This window comes from Arvicanthis niloticus, chromosome 10 (genome assembly GCF_011762505.2).
Source record: "Arvicanthis niloticus isolate mArvNil1 chromosome 10, mArvNil1.pat.X, whole genome shotgun sequence".
NCBI lineage: Eukaryota > Metazoa > Chordata > Mammalia > Rodentia > Muridae > Arvicanthis > Arvicanthis niloticus.
In genome coordinates this window covers 7,250,769-7,276,642 of record NC_047667.1, presented here as the reverse complement: position 1 = coordinate 7,276,642, position 25,874 = coordinate 7,250,769, and positions in this window count along the sequence as shown.

Sequence of the window (25,874 nt, the reverse complement as noted above, 5' to 3'; positions counted from 1 at the left end):
CAACAATGAAAGAGAACTTCAGCCCATCTCCCTTATAAATATTGGTGCAATAAAATTCTTGCAAACAAAATCCAAGAACACATCAAAACAATCATTCACCATGATCAAGTAGGCTTTATCCCAGGAATTCAGGGATGGTTCAATATATAAAAATCCTTCAATGTAATTCACTACATAAACAAACTAAAAAAAAAAAAAAAAACCCACATGATCATCTCACTAGATGGTGAGAAAGCATTTGACAAAATTCAGCACCCCTTCATGGTCTTGGAAAAAACAGGATCCAAAGCCAATACCCAAACATATTAAAAGCAATATACAGCAAGCCAGTAGCCAACATCAAACTAAACAAAGAAACACTTGAAACAGTCCCACTAAAATCAGGGACTAGACAAGGTTGCCCACTCTCTCCCTACTTATTCAATATAGTACTAGAAGTCCTAGCCAGAGCAATTTGGCAACAAAAGGAGGTCAAAGGGACATAAATTGGAAAGGAAGAAATCAAAATGTCACCATTTGCAGATGATATGACAGTATACTTAAATGACCCCAAAACTTCCACCAGAGAACTCCAAAACCTGATAAACAACTTTAGCAAAGTGGCTGGATATAAAATTAACTCAAACAAATCAGTAGCCTATTTCTACTCAAAAGGTAAACAGGATGAAAAAGAAATTAGGGAAATGACACCCTTCACAATAGACACAAATAATATAAAATACCTTGGTGTTAATCTAACCAAGCAAGTAAAAGATCTGTATGACAAGAACTTCAAGTCTCTGAAAAAAGAACTCGAAGCAGATCTCAGAAGATGTAAAGATCTCTCATGCTCATGGATTGGAAGGATTAATATAGTAAAAATGGCTATCTTGCCAAGAGCAATCTACAGATTTAATGCAATCCTCATCAAAATTCTCACTCAATTTTTCAGAGATAGAAAGAGCAATTCTCAAATTTATTTGGAATAACAAAAAACTCAAGATATCGAGAACTATTCTCAACAATAGAAGAACATCTGAGGAAATCATCATCCCTGATCTGAAGCTGTACTACAGAGCAGTAGTGATAAAAACTGCATGGTATTGGTACAGAGATAGGCAAGAAGATCAATGGAAAAGAATGGAAGACCCAGAAATGAACCCATGTACCTACAGTCACTCGATCTTGGACAAGGGGCTAAAACTTACCAGGAAAAAAAAGATAGCATTTTCAACAAGGTTGAACTGGAGGTCAGCATGGAGGAAAATGCAAATTGATCCATTCTTATCTCCTTGTACAAAACTCAAGTCCAAGTAGATCAAGGACCTCCATATAAAACCAGACACGTTGAAACTAATAGAAGAGAAAGTGGAGGAAGATCCTCAAACACATGGGCACAAGGGAAAGTTGCTGAACAGGACATCAATGGCTTATGCCCTAAGATCAAGAATTGACAAATGGGACCTCATAAACTTGCAAAGCTTCTATAAGGCAGGGGACACTGTCAATAGGACAAAGGCCACCCACAGATTGGGAAAAGATCTTTACCAATCCTACATCTGATAGAGGGCTAATATCCAAAATTTACAAATATTACTTGTGGATCCAAGGATACCACTCCTGGGCATATACTCAAAAGATGTTCCAACATATAACAAGGACACATGCTCCACTGTGTTCATACCAGCCTTATTTATAATAGCCAGAATCTAAAAGGAACCCAGATGTCCTTCAACAGAGGAATTTACACAGAATATGTGGTACATTTACACGATGAAATATCACTCAGCTATTAAAAACAATGAATTCATGAAATTATTAGGCAAATGGATGGAACTAGAAAATATCATCCTGAATGAAGTAACCCAATCACAAAAGAACACACATGGTATGCACTCATTGATAAATGCATGTTAGCCCAAAATCTCATAATACCCAAACATAACTCACAGACTACATGAAACACAAGAAAAAGAAGACCAAAGTTTGGGTGCTTTGGTCCTTCTTAGAAGGAGTAAAAAAATACTCACAGGAGCAAATATGAGACAATGTGTGGGGCAGAAACTGGAGGAGAGACCATCCTGAGACTGCCCCACCTGGAGATCCCGCCCAGGTGCAATCACCATATGCAAACACTGTCATGGATGTCCAGAAGTGTATGCTGACAGGAGCCTGATATACCTGTCTCCTGAGAGGCAGTGCCAGAGCCTGACATATACAGGGGCAGATGCTCATATTTAACAATCAAGCTGACCACAGGGTTCCTAGTGGAGGAGTTAGAGAGAAGACTGAAGGAGTTGAAGAGGCTTGTGGCCCCATGGGGAGAGCGACAATACCAACCAACCAGAGCTCCCTGGGTCTAAACAGCTAGCCTGGGGACACACATGGAGGGACCCATATCTTAGCTGTATTGGTAAAGGAAGATGGACTTGTTCAGCATTAGTGGGAGAGGAGAGCCTTGGTCCCTTGAAGGCTGGATGTCTCAGTGAGGGGAAATTCGAGGGAGGGGAGGTGGGAGTATGTGGGTGAGGAAACACCCTCATAGAAATAGGAGGAGGGAGATGGGTTAAGAGGTTTCTTGGGGGTAGGGAGTGGGGAAAGGGGATAATATCTGAAATATAGATAAAGTACCCAATAATCAAAAAAAGAAAAAGAAAAACAAACAAACAAACAAACAAACAAATAATGAAACTGGCTATGGCAGTCGAATATTTGAGACTTTTTAGCAGCAATTTAACATTACCAATATTATGGGGATTCCTTATAATTGTCAAGGACAAGATACTATGGAACAGGCCCATGGAACTTTAAAACAATATCTTCATAAAATGAAAAAGGGGGAAGATATACTCCTGTACATCACAAATTTATTTAAATCATATTCTTTATATTTTAAAGTTTTTTTTTTTTTAAATTGGATGCTAAGAAACTTTCTGCTAAGTATCTATGGTGCTCTACAACTAGGCATACTTATGCATAGGTAAAGGGGAAGAATCCACTTACTGGCATAAGACATGATCCTATTTAGGTATTAAATATGGGAAAGAGGGCATGTTTGTGTTTTTTTCTGCAGGACGCTGAAGGAACATGGTGGCTGCCAGAACAATGGGTAAGACATGGTGATGCCAGGACAAAAAATGATGCTGACCTGTGAGCTTGCTGAGTGCCCTGACAATGGTGACTGAGAAGCTGTATTGGACATAAGTTCCCGACCCACCATTGCTTACCTATACCCCTGATGGGACAAGCTGCCTTGCCTCAAGTTCTTAGCCCTTGTGGAACAAAGAATCAAAAAGAGAAGTTGTAATGCCTCTTGTATTGTTATTAAATGTGACCAGTTATTCAGACTCAATCATGGACTGATCCAGATATCAATCCAATATTGGAAGTAATAGTCTTCATTTGGAAGTCTGGTTCTGGATATTTTCAGAGACATATATGGAAGTTAGCTGCAGTTCTTTATGATACTATGCTAGCAAGAGATAAATTTGGGGCAGGTCTGGATTTCAAACAGGTGTTAGCACATGTGTTAAGGCTCTTTTAATTGTCAAGTTAAAAATACTTTTGTTTCTCCTACAGTATTTAATGTAAGTTGCATTGATTGTACACCTTCTAATTGTGTTTGTGATTTGAAACCCAGCATGTCAGTTTTGGAGGTCTATCAACCAGCTTTTTTTTTTTTTTTTCAAGACAGGGTTTCTCTGAGTAATCCTGGCTGTCCTGGAACTCACTCTGTAGGCCAGGCTGGCCTTGAACTCAGAAATCCACCTGCCTCTGCCTCCCAAGTGCTGGGATTAAAGGCGAGTGCCACCACTGCCCAGCATATCAACCAGCTTTTGTTTTAGTTCCCTGAGTATCACAGAACCTTGGTATTCTAAAAGTACCTTTCCAGTACTGGAAGAAATGAGTCAGGCTTTCAGCAGAATTCAAAAAGTGGTGGGCTTGATTATTGCTGGTATAACAGCTTTAATTACATTAATTGCTAACACCACTGCTTCTGCAATTGCTGTGACACAAGAAGTTAAGACAGCTACTTTTCTTTTTTTCTTTTTTTTTTTTAGCAAAAAAAAAAAAAAAAAAAAAAAGAGTTACTAATGCACTTAATATACCAGAGGATTTAGATAGGCATTTGGAAAAGCAGATTTATGCTCTTTATCTTATTCAAATTCCTGGAAAGAGGTTCAGAGATTAAGAGTAAGGAGCCATCTTGAGTGTCATGCCAAATACCATTGGATTCATGTTAGTTCTACAATTTACAGTGGTAGTCATTATAATTAGGAAGAAGTTTAATGACATGTGTCATGTATTTGGCACAAGTCTAACACCTCTCTGGATGTTTTAAAGATACATAGGGAGCTTATGAGTTTCAAGAATGCTGCTCTGCTGAGTGTTGATTCGGTAGATGCTGCAGATAAAATTACCCATGGCCTGAGGTCAGTATGTCTATTTTGGTCAGGCTTCAAAAATGACATATATAGCTTGATCATGCTAGCCCTTTTTGTCCTGGGAGTACTTTTATTCCTGCCCATTGTGTTAAAGGATTTCTTCAATAACATTAACATGTTGGCTGCCAAAGTACATGGCTTGAACCTGGAAAGGTTCAATTAACAGGCTGGCAAGCCAAGGAGAGGTAAGATTCTGCACAGAGCCTTACCAACCTAAGACAGAAGTGCATTGCTTTTGATAATACATATTCCATGACAGCTAAGGAAGGCATTCTTGTCAGAATGACCTAATATAATAATATAGGGGGGGAGTCAGAGATCCTTTTGGACTGCTTGGCAAAAATTTGACATGGGCCAAGGTCCAAGAAGTAGGCTTCAGGCAGGAATCTGACATTAGGCTAGAACAAAGAAGTAATTTCAGGTAGGAATCTAAATCTTAGGCTAGAACAAAGAAGCAGTCTCAGGCAGGAATCTAAATTTTAGGCTATAACAAGGAAGTAGACTTCAGACATGAAAATGACCTTGGGCTAGGACAGGCAAGTTGACTCAGATACTTTGGTCATCCTGATAAGCCCTTAGAAACAGTGATCACCAGAGTATTCATGTGATTGGGTTTAATGCTTTGCTTTTTCTTTGACTATTTGTGTTTATTGTATTGCTTTTTCCTTGACTATTTGCATTTATTGTATTGCTAGTCTCTCAACCTAGAACTGAACTGACCTTAATACATGCATGTAATCAAAATGGTATAAAAGCCTAAAGGAGGAGAGGGATGGGATGGGGATTCTAGGGAGGGAAAATGGGGAAAGGGGATGACATCTGTATTGTAAATATATAAAATATCTAATGAAAAAAGAAAATAAAAAAATGACCTTAAATACAAACTTAAAAAGATGATAGAGACCCTTAAAGAGGAAATAAAGAAATACCTTAAAGAAATACAAGTGAATACAATCAAACACAGTGAGGTCTCTAAAGAGGAAACAAATGAATCTTTTAAAGACATACAAGAGATACAATTAAACAAGTGAAGAAAATAAATAAAAATGTACAATACCTAAAAGTGGAAATAGAAGCAATAAAGAAAACACAAACTAAGGAAATTTTGGAGATGTAAAACCTAGAGAAGACAACAGAAATAACGGATGCCAACATCACCCACAAAATACAAGAGATAAAAGAGAAAAATCTCAGGTGTAGAGGATACAATATAAGAAATTGATGCATCTGCCAAAGAAAATATTAAATCTAAAAAAAATTCCTGACTCCAAACATCCAGGAAATCTGGGATACCATCAAAAGACATAATCTAAGAAGAATAGGAATAGACAAAGGTGAATTAAGAGTCCCAGCTCAAAAAAGGTCAGAAAATATTCTCAACAAAATTATAGAAGAAAACTTCCCCAACCTAAAGAAAGAGTTACCTCTAAACATATGAGAAGTGTATAGAACAACAATGAACTGGACCAGAAAAGAAAAGCTTCCTGGCATACAGTAATCAAAACAAAAACTCTACAGAAGCAAGAAAGAATACTAAAATCAGCAAGAAAAATGTCCAGGTAACACACAAGAGCAAACCTATAAGAATAACAAAAACACAAATATAGAGAACAAAGAAAGAATATTAGAAGTGGCAAGTGAAAAAGGCAAGTTATGTAAAAATGCAGACCTATCAGAATTACAGTACATATCTCGACAGAAACTCTAAGAGCTAGAGGAGCTTATAGAGAAAGCCTGCAGCCTCTGAAAATCTGTAGGTTCAACCTAGACTACTATACCTGGCAAAACTCTCAATCACCATAGATGGAGAAAACAAGATATTTCAAGCCAAATTTATATTTAAACAATATTTATATACAAACCTAGCCCTACAGAAAATACTTGGAGAAAAACTCCAACCCAAGAAGGATAAATACATCCTAGAAAACACAAGAAATAATTAATTCCATTTCAGTAAAACAAGTAAACCACACAGAAATACCCTGCCATGCCCTAACACTAGCACCATCAAAATCAAAATAACAGGAAATAACAATCACTGATCACTATTATTTCGCAGCATCAATGGACTCAATTTCCCAATAAAAAGATGTAGGGTAACAGATTTATGGGACACAATGAAAGCAGTACTAAGTGGAAAGTTCATAGCACTAAGTGCCTCCATAAAGAAATCAGAAAGTTCTCATAGCAGCAATTTAAAAGTACACCTGAAAGCTCAAGATAAAAAAAAGGGAGCAAGCATACCAAAGAGGTATAGACGTCAGGAAATAATCAAAATTAGGTCTAAAAATCAATGAGTTAAAAACAAGCAAATGAACAAACAGAAAAAACATTACAAAGAATCAACAACATCAAAAATTGGTTCTTTGAGAAACTCAAAAAGATAGACAAACCCTTAGCCAATCTAACCAAGAGACAGAAAGACAGTATCTAAATAAAGAAAATCAGTTATGAAAAGAGGGACATAAAACAGACATTGAGGAAATTAAAAGAATCATTAGGTCTTACTTCAAAAACATGTAGTCCAAAAAAATGGAAAATCTTAATGAATTGGACAATTTTCTAGACAAATACTACTTACCAAAGTTAAATCAAAATCAAATCAACTATTTAAACAGACTCATTACCCATAAAGAAATAAAAGCAGTCATTTAAACTCTCCCAACCAAAAAAAAAAAATGAACAGGGTTAGATGGTTATAGTACAGAATTTTACCAGACTTTCAAAGAAGAGTTAATGCCAGTACTCTTCAAAGTATTCCACAACAAAGAAATAGAAGGAACACTGTCAATCTTATTCTATGATGCCACAGTAAGCTTGATACCTAAACCCACCAAGACCCAATAAAGAAAGAGAATGTCAGAGCAATTTCCTTATGAATACCAAAGAAAATATACTGAATAACATTTCACAAACTGAATCTAAGAACACCTCAAAAACACTATCCATCAAGATCAAGTATGCCTCATCCCAGAGATGTAAAGATGGTTCAGTATCAGAAAACCATTAACAAAATCTACCATAGAAACAAATTGAAAGAGCAAAGTCACATGATTATCTTATTAGATGCTAAAAAATATTGATAAAATCTAACACTCCTTCATGATAAAGTTATTAGAAAAATCAGGGAGACAGGGCATATATATATAAACATAATCAAAGGCATATACAGAAAACTAATACCCAACATCAAAATAGATGGAGAGAAACTTAAAGCAATTCCACTAAAATCAGGGAAAAAACAAGGCTGCTCACTTTTTCCCAATCTATCCAATAATTCAATATATTAATTAAAGTTCTAGCCAGAATAATAAGACATCTAAAGGAGATCAAGAGGATATAAACTGAAAAGGAAGAAGTCAAAGTATTGTAGTGCCTGTTTGTGAGGACCAAAAGACTACCAAACAGCCAATTTCAGATGCAATTGCACTAGGATCATTTTAGTCAAACTTGAGCTTGGTCTCCTAGTGGACCCTGACTCAGAAGGACAGGAAGGTGAAGTCCAGAGCCGAGTTTCAAGCAAGCATTTATAGAGGTAAACAAACAACCAAAGTGGTTTCTGGCATTGCACAATCTGCTATGTGGTCTTTTATGAAATATTGTTGCTCTTTTAGAAGAATTGGCTGGTGCTGGGAGCCAAACCATAAACTTAACTTTTGTTTTTCTCCTAATAGTTGGTTGTTAGGAAGTGAAGGGCAGGCTTGTTAGAGATAGTAACATGGAGGTAAAGGCTTGTTTGGGAATAACAAGACTTCAGCTTGTTGGGGAGTAACCTGGCGAGGCTGGCTTGTTGGTTAACTTGAGTTCACCCTTAAGTCAGGTTTTCTAAGATGGAGTCTGAACCCAAGATCTCTCAGTATCATTATTTATGGATGATATGAGAGTATACATTAAGAGACCCCAAAAATTCTACCAGAGAGCATCTACAGCTGAGAACCTTAAACAAAATTGCAGGATACAAAATTAACTCAAATCAGTTGCTCTTTTTATACAAATGATAAATGGGCTGGGAAAGAAATTAGGGAAACAACATCCTTTAAAATAACACAAATATTACAAAATATCTTAGTGTAACTCTAACCAAGCAAGTGAAAGATCTATATGACAAAAACTTCACTTTGTGAAGAAGGAAATTGAAGAAGATATCAGAAGATTCAAAGAACTCCCATGCTCATGGATAGGTAGTATTAACAGTGAAAATGATCATGTTACCAAAAGCAATCTACAGATCCAATGCAATACCCATCAGAATTCTGATAGATTTTTAATAGAACTTAAAAGAGCCATTCCTAATTTCATATGGAAAAATGAAAAACACAGGATAGCAAAAATAGTCCTGAACAAGTAAAGAACTTTAGGAAGAATGAACATCCCTGACCTCAGCCTGTATTACAGAGCAGTAGTGATGATAATAATAATAATAATAATAATAATAATAATAATAATAATAATACTGCATGATATTAGTACAGAAACAGATAAGTTGATCTGTGAGGCATTAGACTGTGCTACCAGAAAGAAAAACTGGTAATGTCAAGCAGATTAAGAAAATCTTGGAATTTTCATAATTGAGAATGGTAGGCCTTTAAATCTAGTCCTGATCAGGTTCTTGTCTTGTAGCATGTGAACAAAGGCATCCCACTAAGAAAACTGGTCACATAGCATAGAAACCCAGAGTTGTCAATGCTAATGAGGTATCTAGATAGCCTTCCAGGATTTAGCCAATAGCTAAATCTTCGCTGGCATCTCTTCCCCCCAAAGCAGGTAATCTCTGGTTCACCCGAGTAACTCAAGTCATCCTTTTCTACCATGAATAGACAGTTTAGACAAGCAAGGTCTGTCTCCTTCATCAAGGACCTCTGCAAGTAGAGCCTTTGTCACACAGAGCCCTTCCTCAATCTTGTGCAGAAGGCCCCTCTACACTCCTGGCACTTACCCCGAGCTAAGACACATTGCTCCTTCCCTGGGATCATCTCAGACCCAAGATCCCCATTCTCAAGTTTTCTAGATTCTCAGTGGTGTCAGGATGTTCAGTAATTTGAGAACCACAGCTTCCATCCCAGCCCTTGCTGTTTCTCACATAGAGAAACATGGGCTCTGACACCTATCTTAGGTTGTGTTTTGCTTCCCCTTCCCCTGAGCAGCATGTCAGTATCCCATGAGCCTGGCATCCCAATGCAGAGCAAGGAACATAGCCTAGCACTTCAGGATTTCACCTCCCTGAGCATGGATCTGACACCCCAGTGGTGAGACAGAAACACAGAACCATATTGATCAATGGAATTTAATTAATGTCCAGTAATAAACCCATACATCTATGGACATTTGATCTTTGGTAAAGAAGCTAAAACTATACAGTGAAAAAATGAAATCACCTTCAACAAATGGTGCTGGACTAACATTTTGTCTTTATGTAAACGAATGAAAATAAATCCATACTTATTACCCTGTAGTCCAAGTGGATCAAGGGCCTCAACATAAAACCAGAAAAAATTTTATCTCATAAAAGTGAAAGTAGGAAATACCCTTAAATGCATTGGTACAGGAGACAAGTCCCTGAACACAACATCAAAAGCTCAGGCTCTAAGATCAACAATTGATAAATAAGACTTCATGAAACTGCAAAGCTTCTGTAAGTCAAAGGACATTGTTAATAGGACAAATTGGCAGCCCACAGATTGGGAAAATATCTTTAACAACCCTATGTCTGACACAGGGCTAATACTGAAAATTTACATAAACTCAACAAGTTAGATACCAATAACCCAAATAATCCAATTAAAAATGGAGAAAAGAAATAAAAAAATAATTCTCAATGGAAGAATCTGGAATGGCCAAGAAGCCACTAAAGAAATGTTCAATGTCATTAATCATTAGGGAAAAGCAAGCCAAAACAACTCTGAGGTTCCATCTTATACCCTTCAGAATGGTTAGGATTAAAAACTCAGGAGATAGCACATGTTGCTGAGGATACAGACCAAAGGAAACACTCCTTTATTGTTGATGGGAGTATAAACTTATACAACCACTTTGGAAATCAATTTAGTACTTTCTCAGAAAACTGATATTAGTTATAGCTCAAGATCCAGCTATACCACTCCTGGGCATATACCCAATGATGTTTCACCATCTCACAAAGATACTTGCTCAACTGTGTTCAAAGCAGATTTATAAGTAACAGCCAGAAACTGTAAACAGTCTAGATGGCCCTCAATTGAAGAATAGATAAAAAAAAAATATGTAGTATATCTATACAAAGGTGGCATTCAGCTATTAAAACCCAAGACTTCATGATATTTGCAGGCAAATGGATGGAATTTGAGAATATTATCCTGAGTGAGGTAGCTCAGTCACAAAAGGACATGCATGGCATATACTCACTTATTAACCATGGATATTAACCATAAAATACAGGTACCCTGTTACAAAAACACAGACCAAAAGAAGCTAAACAGGAAGGAAGGCCCAAGCAAGGAAGCTCACTTAGACAGGGAAATAAAATAGTCTTATTAGGCAAATTGCAGGAGAGAACTGGGAGGCAGGGGTAAGGGGAAGAAATGGGGGGTTCCAGATCAGGTGTGGGAAAGAACAGGGGAGATGGTTAAATGGCCAAGAAATGAATGGAAATCTGCACCTGATTGCAGTGAGGAGGTAGGGTCATCTCCAAGATGACAGAGACCTGGGATAAGGCAGGTGCTTAAGAATCTATGGGGTTGACCTTAAATGTGACTCCCTATATTTGTGATATAGACCCTGAAGAAGCTAACTCTTTCAGACAGATAGAAACCCCATTAAAGCAATAGAGACACCAACCCTCTTACAAAAGTTTCAACATAAAATTTATTCCGTCTACTGTCAGGGTCTGCACCTCCTTGGCGTCCCCTCGCCCACAAGTGAGACACGGGAGGCGGTTGTCGGGTATTACTACAGCATACTTTATTGCAAGATGAAGCGGAAGACCCCAAGCCCCCAAAAGGCACTGCTTATATACACCCTAGAGTGGCATGTTCACTTCTGATTGGCTGCTTACTCATCACCCCATGTTACGCCCCGGGATGGGCAGTGACTTGGCGCGCTTTTGCCACTTGCACTTGCGCAGTTTAGTTGTTTACTTGTAGGAGCACTGGATGCCAGCGCCATCTTGTAATGGCTAATGTTGTCACCGCTCGCCGCGGCTCTCTACATCTCCCCTTTTTATTTTATTAAGATGGAACTGCCTTTGTCTATCAAGCATGGCACCAACTCAGTGAGGGAAAGCAGAGGCCTGATCTCCTGTGCAACCTGAGATATTGTAATGGGTTTCTTCTCTTGTCGTCGTGCAATGAGCAATACTCCCCATACCCATCTCGATGCCTTTTGACAGGGAAAGGGAGCCTCCTCTCTGGAGCGCCCGGTGGCCGTCCATGCGCGGAGAGGAGGTGTATCTCTTGGTCTAGTAGGCTCTGAACAATGACGCTCAGCCACAAAACGGCCTTGATCGTCAAGATTTAAAAAATTAAGAGTAAACAGTGCTATCACATCCCTGACCTTGTAGAAGGACAGCAGCCATCTCTAAATTTGCTGCTGCAAGTCCTGCATTAATAAGGGGGCCCCCCAGGCCACAACAGATTCTTAACCAGTCTTGTAGTCCCTTGGCTCCCCGAGGGGCAATGGCTGCACGACATTCAGCTGTGGCATTTTCAAAGATCATCTGTTCAATTAATAACATTGCTTGTTCTGGATCCCCAAAGATTCTGCCAGCTGCCTCAGTCATACGGGCCACAAAGTCAGAGAAGGACTCACTGGTCCCCTGAGTTATTTTGGACAAATAAAGATTACTCCCTTCTCGCCTGGGGAGAGACTTCCAGGCCTTAACAGCAGCTGTTGCTATTTGTGTGTATACCTGCCAAGGGTGAGCTGTCTGGTCATTGGCATGTGTGCCAACTCCTGCCAACATGTCAAAAGTCCATAACTGTTGTCCCTCAGTCTTTGAATTAATTCTGGCTTGTGCTTGCAGTGCTTCGTGCCACAAGGCCTTCCACTCTAGGTATTGGTCCATGTTGGTAAGCACCGCCTTGACGGTATCTTGCCAGTCTCCTGGTGTCATGGCAGCTGCACTTAATCTCTCCACTTGGGATACAGTAAAATTAGCCCCAACTCCATATGTGCGTACTGCCTCAGCTAATTCTTTGACCTGTCTATACTCTACTGGGGCATGAACACGGGCTCCCTCTGCCCCTTCAAAAACAGGAAATGCCAGCTGTAGCTGTTTCCAGTCTTCGGGGCTAAAAAATGAGCTGGGGGGGGGGCGAGGCATAGGGCGGAGGCAACGGGGGGAGGGGGCAGTGGGGCCGCTGGCAAGGGCCCTTCCTGTTTTTGCCTTAGGGCATGTGGCCACCGACCCATATCTATCTTGTTCATAGGCAGCTGCTTCTTCCTCAAGATCCTCCTCCTCTTCTGTGGACAATTCATCTTCTGAATCACTCAATCCTACAGCTGCAAGTTCTTTTATAGGATAGAGGGGAGTCTTTTTAATCTTTACTTTCTCCTCACCAGCCGGTGGAGGGATACTATTCTTGGTAGGCCCTGCAGTGGCCTTAGTTTCCTTAAACTCTTTTTTCAAACCATCTTTTTTTTTTCCTCCAGGCTCTTTGACCTGTGGCCGGCTAACCCGTTCTGATTCTGATACACTGGAGTGAACCTCTTCTAAGATTTCTTGGCTTGCGGTAACGGCTGCGCTGCATGTTGGGTCCTCTAGACAATTATATACAAGCTGCCAGACAGATAAAGCGGCTAAATGTAACTTACCCTCACGTTTTTCTTGCTCAAGATCTTTCTTTAGCTTGTTCCAAGAGGGGATCGTGAGTGAGCCTGATATAGCAAACCATGGCGCCACTCGTTCCACCTCCTTGACAAAAGAGCGGATACATTTATCAGAGAGATTAATGTCGCTATGTCTTAGGAGCAACTTGACCGACGTGACCACTGAGTGGGTTTGTCCCATTTTGTCCATTTATCTATGTGGAACTTACTCACAGGACAACAGAAGATGGAGGGTAGCAGTCTATCTATGTCTGTCTAACACTCCCTCTGAAAACGTCGCGGCTTATCTACATCCACCTTATGCGTTCTAAATAAATCCTCGATGGGCAGAGTAAGCACAACACAAAAAGACAATACAAGCAGAGCAAGCGAAAGGCCAACAATCGCTGCCGCAGCAGAGGCTGAAAATCCGCTCGTAACCAAGGCTTCTACTCCAAACATACCTTTCAGAAACGTACCTAAATCCTGTAGTTTTTTTAACCCACCCCGAGTCTCGGGGGGGGGGGGGTGGGCGGTCTCCACGGTGCCTTGAAGTTCCCGGGTTTCGGCACCAGATGTTCAGGGTCTGCACCTTCTTGGTGTCCCCTCGACCGCAAGTGAGACACGGGAGGCGGTTGTTGGGTATTACTACAGCATACTTTATTGCAAGATGAAGCGGAAGACCCCAAGCCCCCAAAAGGCACTGCTTATATACACCCTAGAGTGGCATGTTCACTTCTGATTGGCTGCTTACTCATCACCCCATATTACGCCCCGGGATGGGCAGTGACTTGGCGCGCTTTTGCCACTTGCACTTGCGCAGTTTAGTTGTTTACTTGTAGGAGCACCGGATGCCAGCGCCGTCTTGTAATGGCGAATGTTGTCACCGCTCGCCGCGGCTCTCTACAGTCTACAAGTAATACTGGCATGGGGAATGGTGCAGAGACTGAGGAAATCACTAATCAATAACCAACTGAACTTGAGACCCATGGGCCAACACCAATCCCTTATACTATGTTATGCTTGCAGACAGGAACATGTTGTCCTCTGAAAGGCTCCACCCTACAGCTGACTCAGACAGATACAGATACCCAGAACCAAACAGTGGATGGAGCTTGGGGACTTTTATGGAAGAATAGGAGGAAGGATTGTAGACAGTAAAGGAAATAGGAACTCCACAGGAAGATCAACAGAGTCAACTAACCTCATCACTTGGGGTTCTCAGAGTCTGAAACAACAACTAAAGAACATAAAGGGCTGTACCTAAGCCTCCCTGCTCATATGTGCAGCTTGGCATCTATGTGGGTCCAGAACAACTGGAATGGTGGCTATCCCAAAAGCTGTTGCTTGTATGTGGTATATGTTCTACTAGCTGGGCTGCCTTGTCTGACCCTAGCCTCCCAGAGACTTGCAGGAGAAGAGGAGGGGGATTAGTAGAAGGATTGTGGGAGAAGGGAAGGGGCAGTGAATGAGATGTAAAGTGAAAAATTTTTAAAAATTAAATAAAAAATGATACCAAAAATAGTTATAAGAGCGAGATTGAGGGACAGAACTGGGTTCTGTCTGAGGAGATGGGGAGTGAAATGGAGGACTTCAGGATAATGTGTGGGGAAGAACAGGAGAGTTGGCCAGCTGGTAATGAGAATGAATGAAAATCAGTAATTGACTGGGGTCGGGGAGGTAAGGGGCATTTCCAAGTCTAGGGATAAGGTAAGCACCCAAGAATCAATGAAGTGTCCTTAGCTATGACTCACAGAATTGCATATATGTAAACTGAAGAGGCCACCTCCTGTGGCCAGACAGGAACTCCAGTGTAGCAACCTACCCACCAAACCTTTGACCCAAAATTTACCCTGTCTACAAAAATGCAGGGACAGGGGATGGATCAGATTGAAGGAATGGCCAAGCAATATCCTGCTCAACCAGAGACTCATCTTCTGGGTGAAAAGCAATCTCATATACTACTAATGATATTCTGTTATGTTTGCAGACATGAGTCTAGCATGGTTGTCCAGTTCATGTCTTTTGACATTGTAAAACTTTACTCTGTAACTTCAATCACCAGGCATCCAATGCTTTTTTCTCACCTCCACATACACTGAGGAAACCAAATATGCAAGCATACATGCATGTAAAGCACACATATACTTAACCAATTAAATAAATGAATGGTTTTTTAAAGTGCTCAAAAATGAACTCTGGTTAAAAACTTTTCATTGATGGCACACAGAATACTGGAACATGTATTTTGTGTATAGACAAAGAGTTGGCAGGTATGAATGAGTGATCAGTAAGGTTGTGAGTAAGGAGATAATGTATTATGTACATGTCTGAAGTTATAAAAATTATGAGTAAAAACTATTCCAAGTTGAAATTTAATCTGAATCATTCACTGTAGCTTAGACCAATTAGGTATTAAGTAATCAAAAGAATATCAACAAGTTCTTCAAAGCAGCTATTTGAATCAATCTTTAAAAGGAACAATAACCATATGCAGAATTTTTAAAAATACAGTCATAGAGAATACTCATTGGGTATAATACAGATTTAAATAAAAATAAGAAGAAAGGAGCTCATATTAATGGAAATTTTGATGATGTCATAGAAAGACTTTCTACAAGGCAGGTTTATTTGTTCCAATTTAATCTTAAAAGAGCAAAGGATTCTATTCCAGAGAAAAGCTATAGAATGTATTCCAGTGATTCAATACCAAGAAGAGTTCTGAGTCTCAAGAGAAAGTTGGGGTAGAGTACATTTCATAGAAAGTTCTCAGTGCTTATCACTTCCCAACAGTGGGAAGATGTTGAATAATTTTTTAATCCCAATCCAAGGTTTCTATCCCACCTTGATCATTCAATTCCCAGATAAGAGACACATAACTTTTATTATTCACAATAAGCCTTAAATCATACAATTAATGGGTAGATATCTACCCAATATTCTGTTATCTACTTTGTTACCACTAACCTTGAGTTATTGCTTACTATGTTTCAATGTTTCATCTGCACTGGTCTTAATACCAACTGGCCAAACCTAAGGGCCATGTTTTCATGACTCATCTAACACATGATGGCTTCTCATCCATTTGCTGTCTTCCTCCTTGAGGTTCTCCTCTGAAACCAAGCCCAGGAATCCTAAATCCTGCCTATGTCTCTTCTGCCCACCTATTAGCTGTCAGCATTTTTATTCACTAATCAGAACTAACTTTGTGGCAGGTCACATAGGTTCACTTAAGTCTACGTGCAGACTCTCTTATCTCTGGGGCTGTACAATCTTGAGGAATCAGTATTGGTATAAGAATACAAGAAGCTTCAAGGCAACCCATGACAAGGAGCACAGGTACAGATGTTACACAGCTGAGAATCAACTCAAAGATACATAGTCCAGATTTCTCTTTGTTGGCTACCATTTGTCTCTGATCCTTTTCCACTGTGCTACCAAAGTTATGTTAAACATGTGTATGACAACTGAATAGTGTTGTTTAAGTCACTTAGTCTGTATACAACAGTGAACTGTAGTAGTCTGAATAAAAAATATTCTCCATAGGCTCATATTGATAACCACTGTGTCCTTAGTTGTTGTTGGTATTTGGGGAGGTTGTGAAATCTTTAGGATGTGGAGCCTTGCTGGAGAAAAAAATTTTCTGGGCATGGCCTTGAAAGTATATAGCATCACTCCACATCAAGTTTTATTTTTCTGCTTGTTGTATACTGATGAAACATTTGACATCTCTGTTTCCTGCTTAGACAGCCATGGCAGACCTGCACTACTGATACTGACTCTCCATTAAGAATCATGAGGTGCACTTTCATTTACAAGTTGCTATTGATCATGGGATTTCATTTTAGTAGGAAAAGAACAGATATATCAAATAAACAAACAAATGAACTTGACTCCAACTCAGAGTAAATATATAGTTCTGAAAACTTCTCTTTCTCCTCCGCAGTTGCTTCTTTTCTCTCTGCTCTGCCTTCTCCATTCTCCTCTATCTTTACTTTTATCTCTCTTCTACACCTCTCCTTCTCCCTGTCTTATCCCCTCCCCTCATTACGTCCTCTCCGAGACCTCCTTTTCCCTGTGATGGTTAATTTGATTGACAACCTGACTACTTCTGAAAATAACTAAAATCCAAGTAACTTGGCAGGCCTGTGAAGGATTTTCTTGACTAGATTTTTTGAGGTGAGAAGAAAAACCCTAAACTGGATCATTTGAGGGTAAAAAAAAAATCCTAAAATTTGATCTTCTCCTGGTAGCAGCCTATGTAATGGTATATAGAAGAAGGAAGTCCTTTGTTTTTGCTTGCTTGTACTCACTCTCACTGGAAAATTTATCTATTCTGCTGATGAGGCATTCTTTCATTGTTATTAGAATCTTCTTTGGGTTTATGAAGTAAACTAAAGACAAGATGAGAAATTCAGCTTTGGAGACTGAAAAAAAACTGGATTCTTGCTCTTTCCTTCAGGAGACATCCATTGTTGGGCTAGTAAGGATTGGGAATTGTTATCTCCTGATTGTAAGCCACCCAGGTGCTCTGGTATAGTGCTGGGACATCCCACAGAAGCTCATCTAGTGAATGGCTAGTCTCTGTATTCATTAGTTTTTTCATTGCTCAGATGAAATACTTGACAAAACAACTACAAGGTGGAATGTATATTTTGGCTCAGTATTTGAAGTTACACCATAATACATGTAAAACATGATGTCAGAACCATAAGGTAGCTGGTCACAGTGTGCTCCAGTCCATAGAAAGCAAAGAGATGATTGTGGGTATTCAACCCACATTTTTAAATGTAGTCTTGAATCTCTGCTCGTAAAATAATATCATCACCATTTAGGTTGGATATTTCAACCTCATTTAGCTCAATCCAGAGGCATCTTCACAGACATTCCCAAAGGCTTTTCTCCTAGGTGATTCTGGAATCAGCCATGGAGACAATTGCTACTAATCATAACAGACACCAAGGCAGCAGTGCAGGTGCCAACATATTGAGAGGTCATTGTATCAGGATAGTTTCAACATCATCAGATCTTTAATCTTCCAATGGAATCATAAGCATATGACCACTTTCAGGTGAAATCTCATTAAAAGAAGTAGGATATTGAGTGTACATCTTTGAAAGACGTGTTTTATTCACTGCTATTTTCTCTGTCACACTGATTCTTGGTCATCATCATAAGCTGAGTAGATGCCCAAGTCATAAGTCCCTACTGTTGTGAAGTTATGGTTCATAAGCAAGACATTGAACACTAGGGTTAGCAGCAAGTACACACACTGCTAGTTGTTTCCCAGTCTTTCATGCTAGAGGGAAGATCAAGGCTCATAATCTCAGAAAGCGGGAGAAACATAATGCCTAGAAAGTAGAAAAAAAAAAAAAAAAAAAAAAAACACTGATACAGGAAGATCCTGAAAGGTTAGATTTAAATCATCAGACCAGACAACCCTCAAGTTGTGCAGGAAGATCCAGGAATGCAATTGTCATAGCTCCTCCTCAGGCTGATGTAGTGTTTGCCAGCAAAACAGCTGCCATTGAGTTATCCATGCTTCTGTATCTGTCTTATAGTCTTGTAAACTACCCCAACAAGTATAGTGATTCACTAAACTAGACTTTGGTGAATTGTTTCTTTGGCTTATCATCAGTTACATTTTGGGCTAACTAGATGTCTCGTCATCTTTTCTTAGAAAAAAGATACACAATAAGTCAATTTAAAATAGATTATATTTTTGCTAGTGGTTAACTTTGACCTAGAAAGTTTTTACTAAATTAGCCATTTCAACCACTATATTTCTAGCTGTAATATTGCCTGTTATTTGTTATATGTTCTAGGAATTTGAAAACTGAGAGGTTGATGGTGTCCACTGGTTCATAATTAGATACTATATTTCAGTCCCTGATTCCTAAGTGTGAAAAGTTTTCATACTTTTCCAGAGTGTGAAAAGAGGTAGGGGCTCCTGTACCAAGCAACCAGCCACAATGACACTTTGGCAAGTTGTCACTTATGTGGTTGAATGTGGATGTCTTGATTTTGACCTATTGTGCCAAAAATAATGTGAAGCCGCTCTGGCTCTAAAGCTTATAACTCTCAAGGGATTCTTGCATTTTTCCAATTGTCCCAGAATGTTCATTAATTTTGGTTTAAGGTAAATGTCAACTTAAAACTAAAGGTGACTCAAATGCCACCGACACTTGAGAGTGTTAAAACAAAGAGTGCTCATGAATTAATGAGCTTAATGGACATTCATTATGCATGCAGACACAAGGCAGGAGGCCACCTTTCCTCATTCACAGTCTGGGACACTAGTCCTTCCTCAGGCCAGCAGGTCACAGCACATAAAGAAAAGACACTGGCTTATGAATTACAAAATGTGTTGGCATTATTATTTTAAACAGTAATCTCATATCAAAAGCACTTGGGCCACTTTCTCAAATAATGTAATTCTAGCACAGTGTACATGTCATAGCGCACAGGACTAAGAATTTCGGGAGCTTCTCTGCCTTCACTAAATCTGGCCTGCTAAGAAAATGTAATTTAAATCTTTAAGCAGCTTCTTGACTTTGCCTCTTCTGGGGGGGGGGGGGGAGAAGATACAGTAACAAAAACAAAGCAAAGAGAATTTAATAGTCAAAGAAAATAGAGCTAAATATTTAAGATAAAAGTTAAATCCTGTCTCAAAGTTTTATCTCTCTTTTGTTCCAGGATATTGGTAAAAAGTGATACTCTGCTCTAATAATAGGACTCAACTGGAGTTAACTGTGTTTGTATCAACATTGAGAACACTTTTTTTTTTTTTTAAACTGCAGTTACTACAACTGGAGAGAGAGAGGCCAAATTCTGTGGTGCTTTGAATAAGAATGTCCCCTATAGGCTCATTCAAATATGAATGTCAGTAAGAAGTAGATCCTTTTGATTGGATTAGAAGGGTTGGAGGTGTGTAACAGTGGTGGGCTTTGAGGTTTCAAAAGTCCATGCCATACCCAGCCTCACTCTGTTTGCCTAAGAATTAGGGTATAGTACTTAGCTTTTGATACAACCAATGCCATATTCTTTGTTATGATAATGATGTACTAAGCTTCTGAAACTGTAAGGAAGCCCCGATAAATGCTTTCTTTCCAAAAGAGTTGCTTTGGTCATGGTGTCTCTTCACAACAATACAACAGTGACTAAGAAGTTCACACCAGAGACTGGGATATTGCTCTGTCAGGCCTGACCTTGTAGTATCTTGGAGGAATACAGAAGACTTTGGAACCCTGGATTTGAAAAACTGTTACACATTATAGGTGAGGTTATGTGAGCCAGTCTAGTAGTAGCATGGAAGACATCCCTGAGGGAAATTTGAGCTATGGATATCCAGCTAAAGAAATTTCAGAGGGGCAGAATATGAGTTAGTGGCCTAGAACTTATTCTTGTGGTATTTTGGCAAAATGTGTAGCTACTTCCTTGTCCTAAAAATCTACCTGAGGCTAAATTGAAGAGTGTTGGACTAATGGTGTTTGTAAAGAAGAGAGCAAGACAGCCTAGTATGGAGTGTGTCAGACGGTTATTAGTGGTAATTTATATAGATTACAATGACAAGAAGCCAGCTCAACAAAGAGAAATACAAAATGTACAGGTTGAGGAGAAAAGGAGGGCAAGGTAATATAATGGAGCTAAGTTTTGTTCCGAAAGAGAAAAATAAATTCAATAAAAGCCTGATGCTAAGTGTAATAACGTGAGTGAGTACCTCAGGAAAGACTCAGCTAAGATTCCAGTGTGTGAGAAGTTAAAATAAAGCTTAGCTTAAGGAGTGGAGAAAACCATTATCAACAGAAAGCAGGTGCAAATGTTCTTGAAGGGGGGGGGGGGCAAGCCTCAGTCTCATGAACTAGCAGAACTTAGAAGCTTTGTCTACGTTGTTCTGGCTTTATAGTCAAGGATACAAGAAAAGGGTCAAGGAATTTTCCTTCTTGCATAAGGAAATCTTCTGAGACCAGGAGAGTGTAAGGAGTGTCCCTGCATGGAGGCCTACAAGGATCTTTGGATGAAGCTGTGGATCTGAAGCCTGGGTTTTATTGCAGATCTTAAGATGGCACAATCATGGAATGCTACAGTGTGCTCAATACCAAGTGTGGAATCAGCCCAAGAGAGATAAAAATGTAGCAGTCAACAAAGCGGAAGGAGTTGGAGTTCTGAAGAGCACTTTGACATCAGACATGAAGTTGTGGAGTTTGGAAATTTGCCTCCAAGTTTTTGTTCTACTTTTTACTATGCTTCCTTTCCTCTATTTTGAAATGGTGATGTACATTTGAAATGGTGGTGCCATTGTATGTTGGAAGCATGTGGTCTTCTTTTTGATTTTGGTTTTATGGAAGAATTATTGTTAAGAGATAGCCATGAATCTTAGAAGACAATCTGAAGGTTGGACTTTTAAACAGCATTGAGATTGTGATAGACTGTGAAGACATGAGAAGTTGGACTGCATGCATTTCACATTATAATATGACTACAAGCCTATGAGAGCCAGGAAGGGGATGTGCTAGTTTGAATGAGAATGCTTTCCATAGGCTCATATACTTGAATGCTTAGTTACCAGGGAGAAATACTCTTTGATAAGATAAGAAGGATTAAGAAGTATGGCCTTATTAGAATAGGTATGAGCTCATTGGATGAATTTGTATCCCTGTGGTTATGTTTTGATGTTTCAAAAGTCCATGACAGCCCCAATACCTTTCTGCCTGTCAGAAGATAGCTTGGCTACTGCTTCAGAATCATGTTTCCTGATATGATGATAATGGACTAAGTCTCTGAAACTGTTAACAAGCTATCAATTAAATGCTTCCTTTTATAAAAGTTGCCTCATACCAATAGTCTGCCATTCCTCAGAAAATTGGACATAGTACTACCTGAGTACCCAACTATACCACTCCTGGGCATATACCCAAAAGATGCTCCAACATGTATTAGGAGCACATGCTTCACTATGTTCTTAGCAGCCATATTTATAAAGCGAGAAGCTGGAAATAACACAGATGTTCCTCAACAGAGAAATGGATACAGAAAATGTGGTGCATTTATACAATGGAATGCTACTCAGCTATTAAAAACAATGACTTCATGAAATTCGCAGGCAAATGGATGGAACTTGAAAATATCATCCTGTGTGAGGTAACTCAGTTACAAAAGAACACACATGGTACGCACTCACTGATAAGTGGATATTAGCCCAAAAGTTCGGAAGACCCAATATTCAATTCGTAGACCATATGAAATCCAAGAAGAACGAAGACCAAAGTGTGGATGCTTTCGTGTTTCTTAGAAGGGGGAACAAAATACTCACAGGAGGAAATATGGAAACAAAGTGTGGAGCAGAGACTGAAGGAAAGGCCATCCAGAGAATGCCCCACCTGAGGATCCACCCCATGTGCAGTCACCGGACACTATTGTGGATGCTGGGAAATACTTGCTGTTATTATTATTGTTAAGCCTGTTATGGCTGTCTCCTGAGGGGCTCTGCCAGAGCCTGACAAATACAGAGGTGGTTACTCATATACAACCATTGGACTGAACACAGGGTCCTAGATGGAGGAGTTGAAGAAGGGACTGAAGGAGTTGAGGGTGTTTGCATCCCCATGCGGGGAGCAATCGTGTCAATCAGCAATACCTCAGAGCTCCTGGAGAGTGGACCACCAACTAAGAAGTACACACGGAGGGACCCATGGCTCCGGCTGCATATGAGGCAGAGAATGGCTTTGTTGGACATAAGTGGGAGGAGCGGCCCTTGGGCCTGAGGGGGTTTGATGCCATAGTATAGGGGAATGCCAGTGTGGGAAGGCAGGAGTGGGTAGGTGGGTGAGTACCCTCATAGAGGCAGGGGGAGGGAGAATGGGATGGGGGTTCCAGAGGGGAGACCTGGAAAGGGGAAAACAATTGAAATGTAAATAAAAAAATCCAATAAAAAACATTAATAATAAAGAAAAAGAAAGAAAGGAAGGAAGAAAAAGAAAGAAAGAAAGAAAGAAAGAAAGAAAGAAAGAAAGAAAGAAAGGAAAAAAGAAAGAAAAAGAAAGATCAAATCCCAGTAGGGAGAACATTAAGCGCATTAAACACGGGGAGTTAAATTTCAAAGGGCTTACTTAGCTCTACTCCTCCAGCTTTCCTGACTACAACACACATCTCTTGGGTTTGTTCCACTGCCTTGTATGCAAGTCTCCTCGTCAGATGTCTCATGGCTTCAGCATCTTCACCACTTTGTTTATACACTTCACTGACCCTTACAGCTCCATTCAATAATAGCCTTCTATTGTTTCTGGGCTTTCCAGGCTTTCACATAGGGATCACACAGACACACACTATCTGTTCTTGATGGTTCTCTGAAACCACAGAATAATTCATGATCCCTTCACTTTTGAATCTTTCATGCCACTAAAGGCAGTGTCATGTGGACAACACTGCCGAGTTTGCTTGTCAGCTTGTGATGGATACTGGCCAGTTTGAATAATATTATCTGCAACTTTTGTATTCAGTTGCTTTCTAGGAGCAGACACATCCTTAGGCTGCCCTCCACTACTTGGACATTTGCAAGAATGTTATTGGCCACTAAAATATCAATACCCTCTAAACTTCAGAGATCCTCTCACTATAGCAACCAGGCCAGGAACAGACTAGGAGGTGTGTGGTCCCAGGTGAAAGAGTAATGTTGGAAAGTTGATGGTAAATAAATCACATATATACAGGTTATATGCCGCTGAAAAATAACAGGCTAAGGACAGAACACTGTAAACGTGTTATCATTAGGTTCATCACATATTGAAAACATTACATAACTGCAAAAGGACTGAAATTTGACTTTTTTATAGGTAATGTCACTCCAAAGCTTCATATAGGTGGCAGATATAAGCAAACCAAAAGCATATCCAAAAAAGTATTCCTTAGGACAATGGACTTTTCCTTCCTAATCCTTTTAAAATAGACTCCCAATATACCTGTTTCCAAGAACCTTTCTTCTGCACCTACAAATATGGCAAAGGTAGTTAGCTTTGAAAAGTCTCAACTGAAGGGCAAAAACTCTGTGACATGGTCTCAGAGTGGTCAGGGATGGCGTAAGGAAGCAATAAAGCAGACAAGTGACCTTTTCCATTATTCTTTACCAAACGTATAAGCCACTGGCGATGGGGACAAAGAGGACAACCAACATACCAAGTGAAAAACCTTCCTTCCTATTTCCTTCCTAGGAAGGAGGCATGTATTTGAGTCTTGTCCAAGTGACTCTTAACTTAGGAATACCAGTATAAGTAAACACCCTTGTTCTCTCTTGAGAAACAGATCTCCGTCAGAGACCAAATTCTACTCTCTTTTCTCCTAGTAGAGATAGAGTAACTGGGGATTCTAATCATGCAACTCACGGTTAATGGGGGCGGGGCACCCTCACTGGGAAGGAGTCCACAGAGTCTCAAAAATTCATGCTCACATCTGAGTGCTCCTTTGTTATTTTCCAGGCAGGCATACTGTTTATAAATAACTTTATAAACTTCTTGCATCCTTTAAGAACTCTGTGGTAGTGGGCTTATTTGTCTCAGTAATCACTAAGCCCATTTCATAATACGGAAATAAGTGAATACGTAGGAATGGCAGAAGGAGAAGATATAGAGTTGGAAACAATAACAGGCTCACTGAAGCAAGCAAGAGCTCTGTTCAAGATGGTTGGGGGCCCCAGAGTTGGAATCTGCCAAGACAAATCTGTGTTGGAAACATTATAAAGGCCCTCAGCCCTTCTTTTCCTCTATTTGTGATTTTGGATACCTGCTTCAGTATCTTCCTGCCATCTGTTCTTGCAATGCCGTCTGGTAACAAGAAGCCACCATTTTAAGGAGCCTGTACTCACTTTTCTTCCTACCTATGTCCCTCTAACTCTCTCTTACCCAAGGCTTGGGGAAAGGTAGTGATGTAGATATTCTAATTGTGGCTGAGCGCTCCACAGCCTCTGGTTCTCTCAAATCTCACATTCTGTTATGGAATAGCAAGTCATCCATGGCCTCAGCTAAAGATTTATTTCGAACCAGTGATCTTATAAGTAATGAGGGCATCGTCTTATAGGCAATGTTTACACCTAGGACATTTTAACTTCTGAAATATTTTCTGCTAGGAGCCTCAGAAAGCTGTCATCTTCCCTACCTCATAATTAAATCTAAACACTGCATTTTGTTCTAGTTAAACTACCACTCACAATTTTTTTTTTAAATTTTTAACATTACTTTTTAATTGAAAATATTTTCACATACAATATGTCTGATCACAGTTTCCTCTCTCAACCCTACCTGGATTTTCTACTCCTATCCAAATAAACATTTCTGTTTCTCTTTCTTTAGACAACAAATAAGCAATTAAAGAAAAATAAAAAATCAGAAAAAAAGCATAACACACATATTAAATTTTTCTGAAACAAAAAATTTCTGTAAAACAAGAAATGAGACAGAAGATTAAATTTCAACTACTCAAGAAAATGATGTTTTTTACTTTTGGTGGTGGTGGTGGTGGTGGTGTGTGTGTGTGTGTGTGTAGAGTATATGTGTTTGTGGGTATATTGTATATGTGCATGTGGTGAATATACATGTGTTTGTCTATATATGTATTTATGATTGTGTGGGTATGCTTGGGTTCTTTATATATATATATATATATATATATATATATATA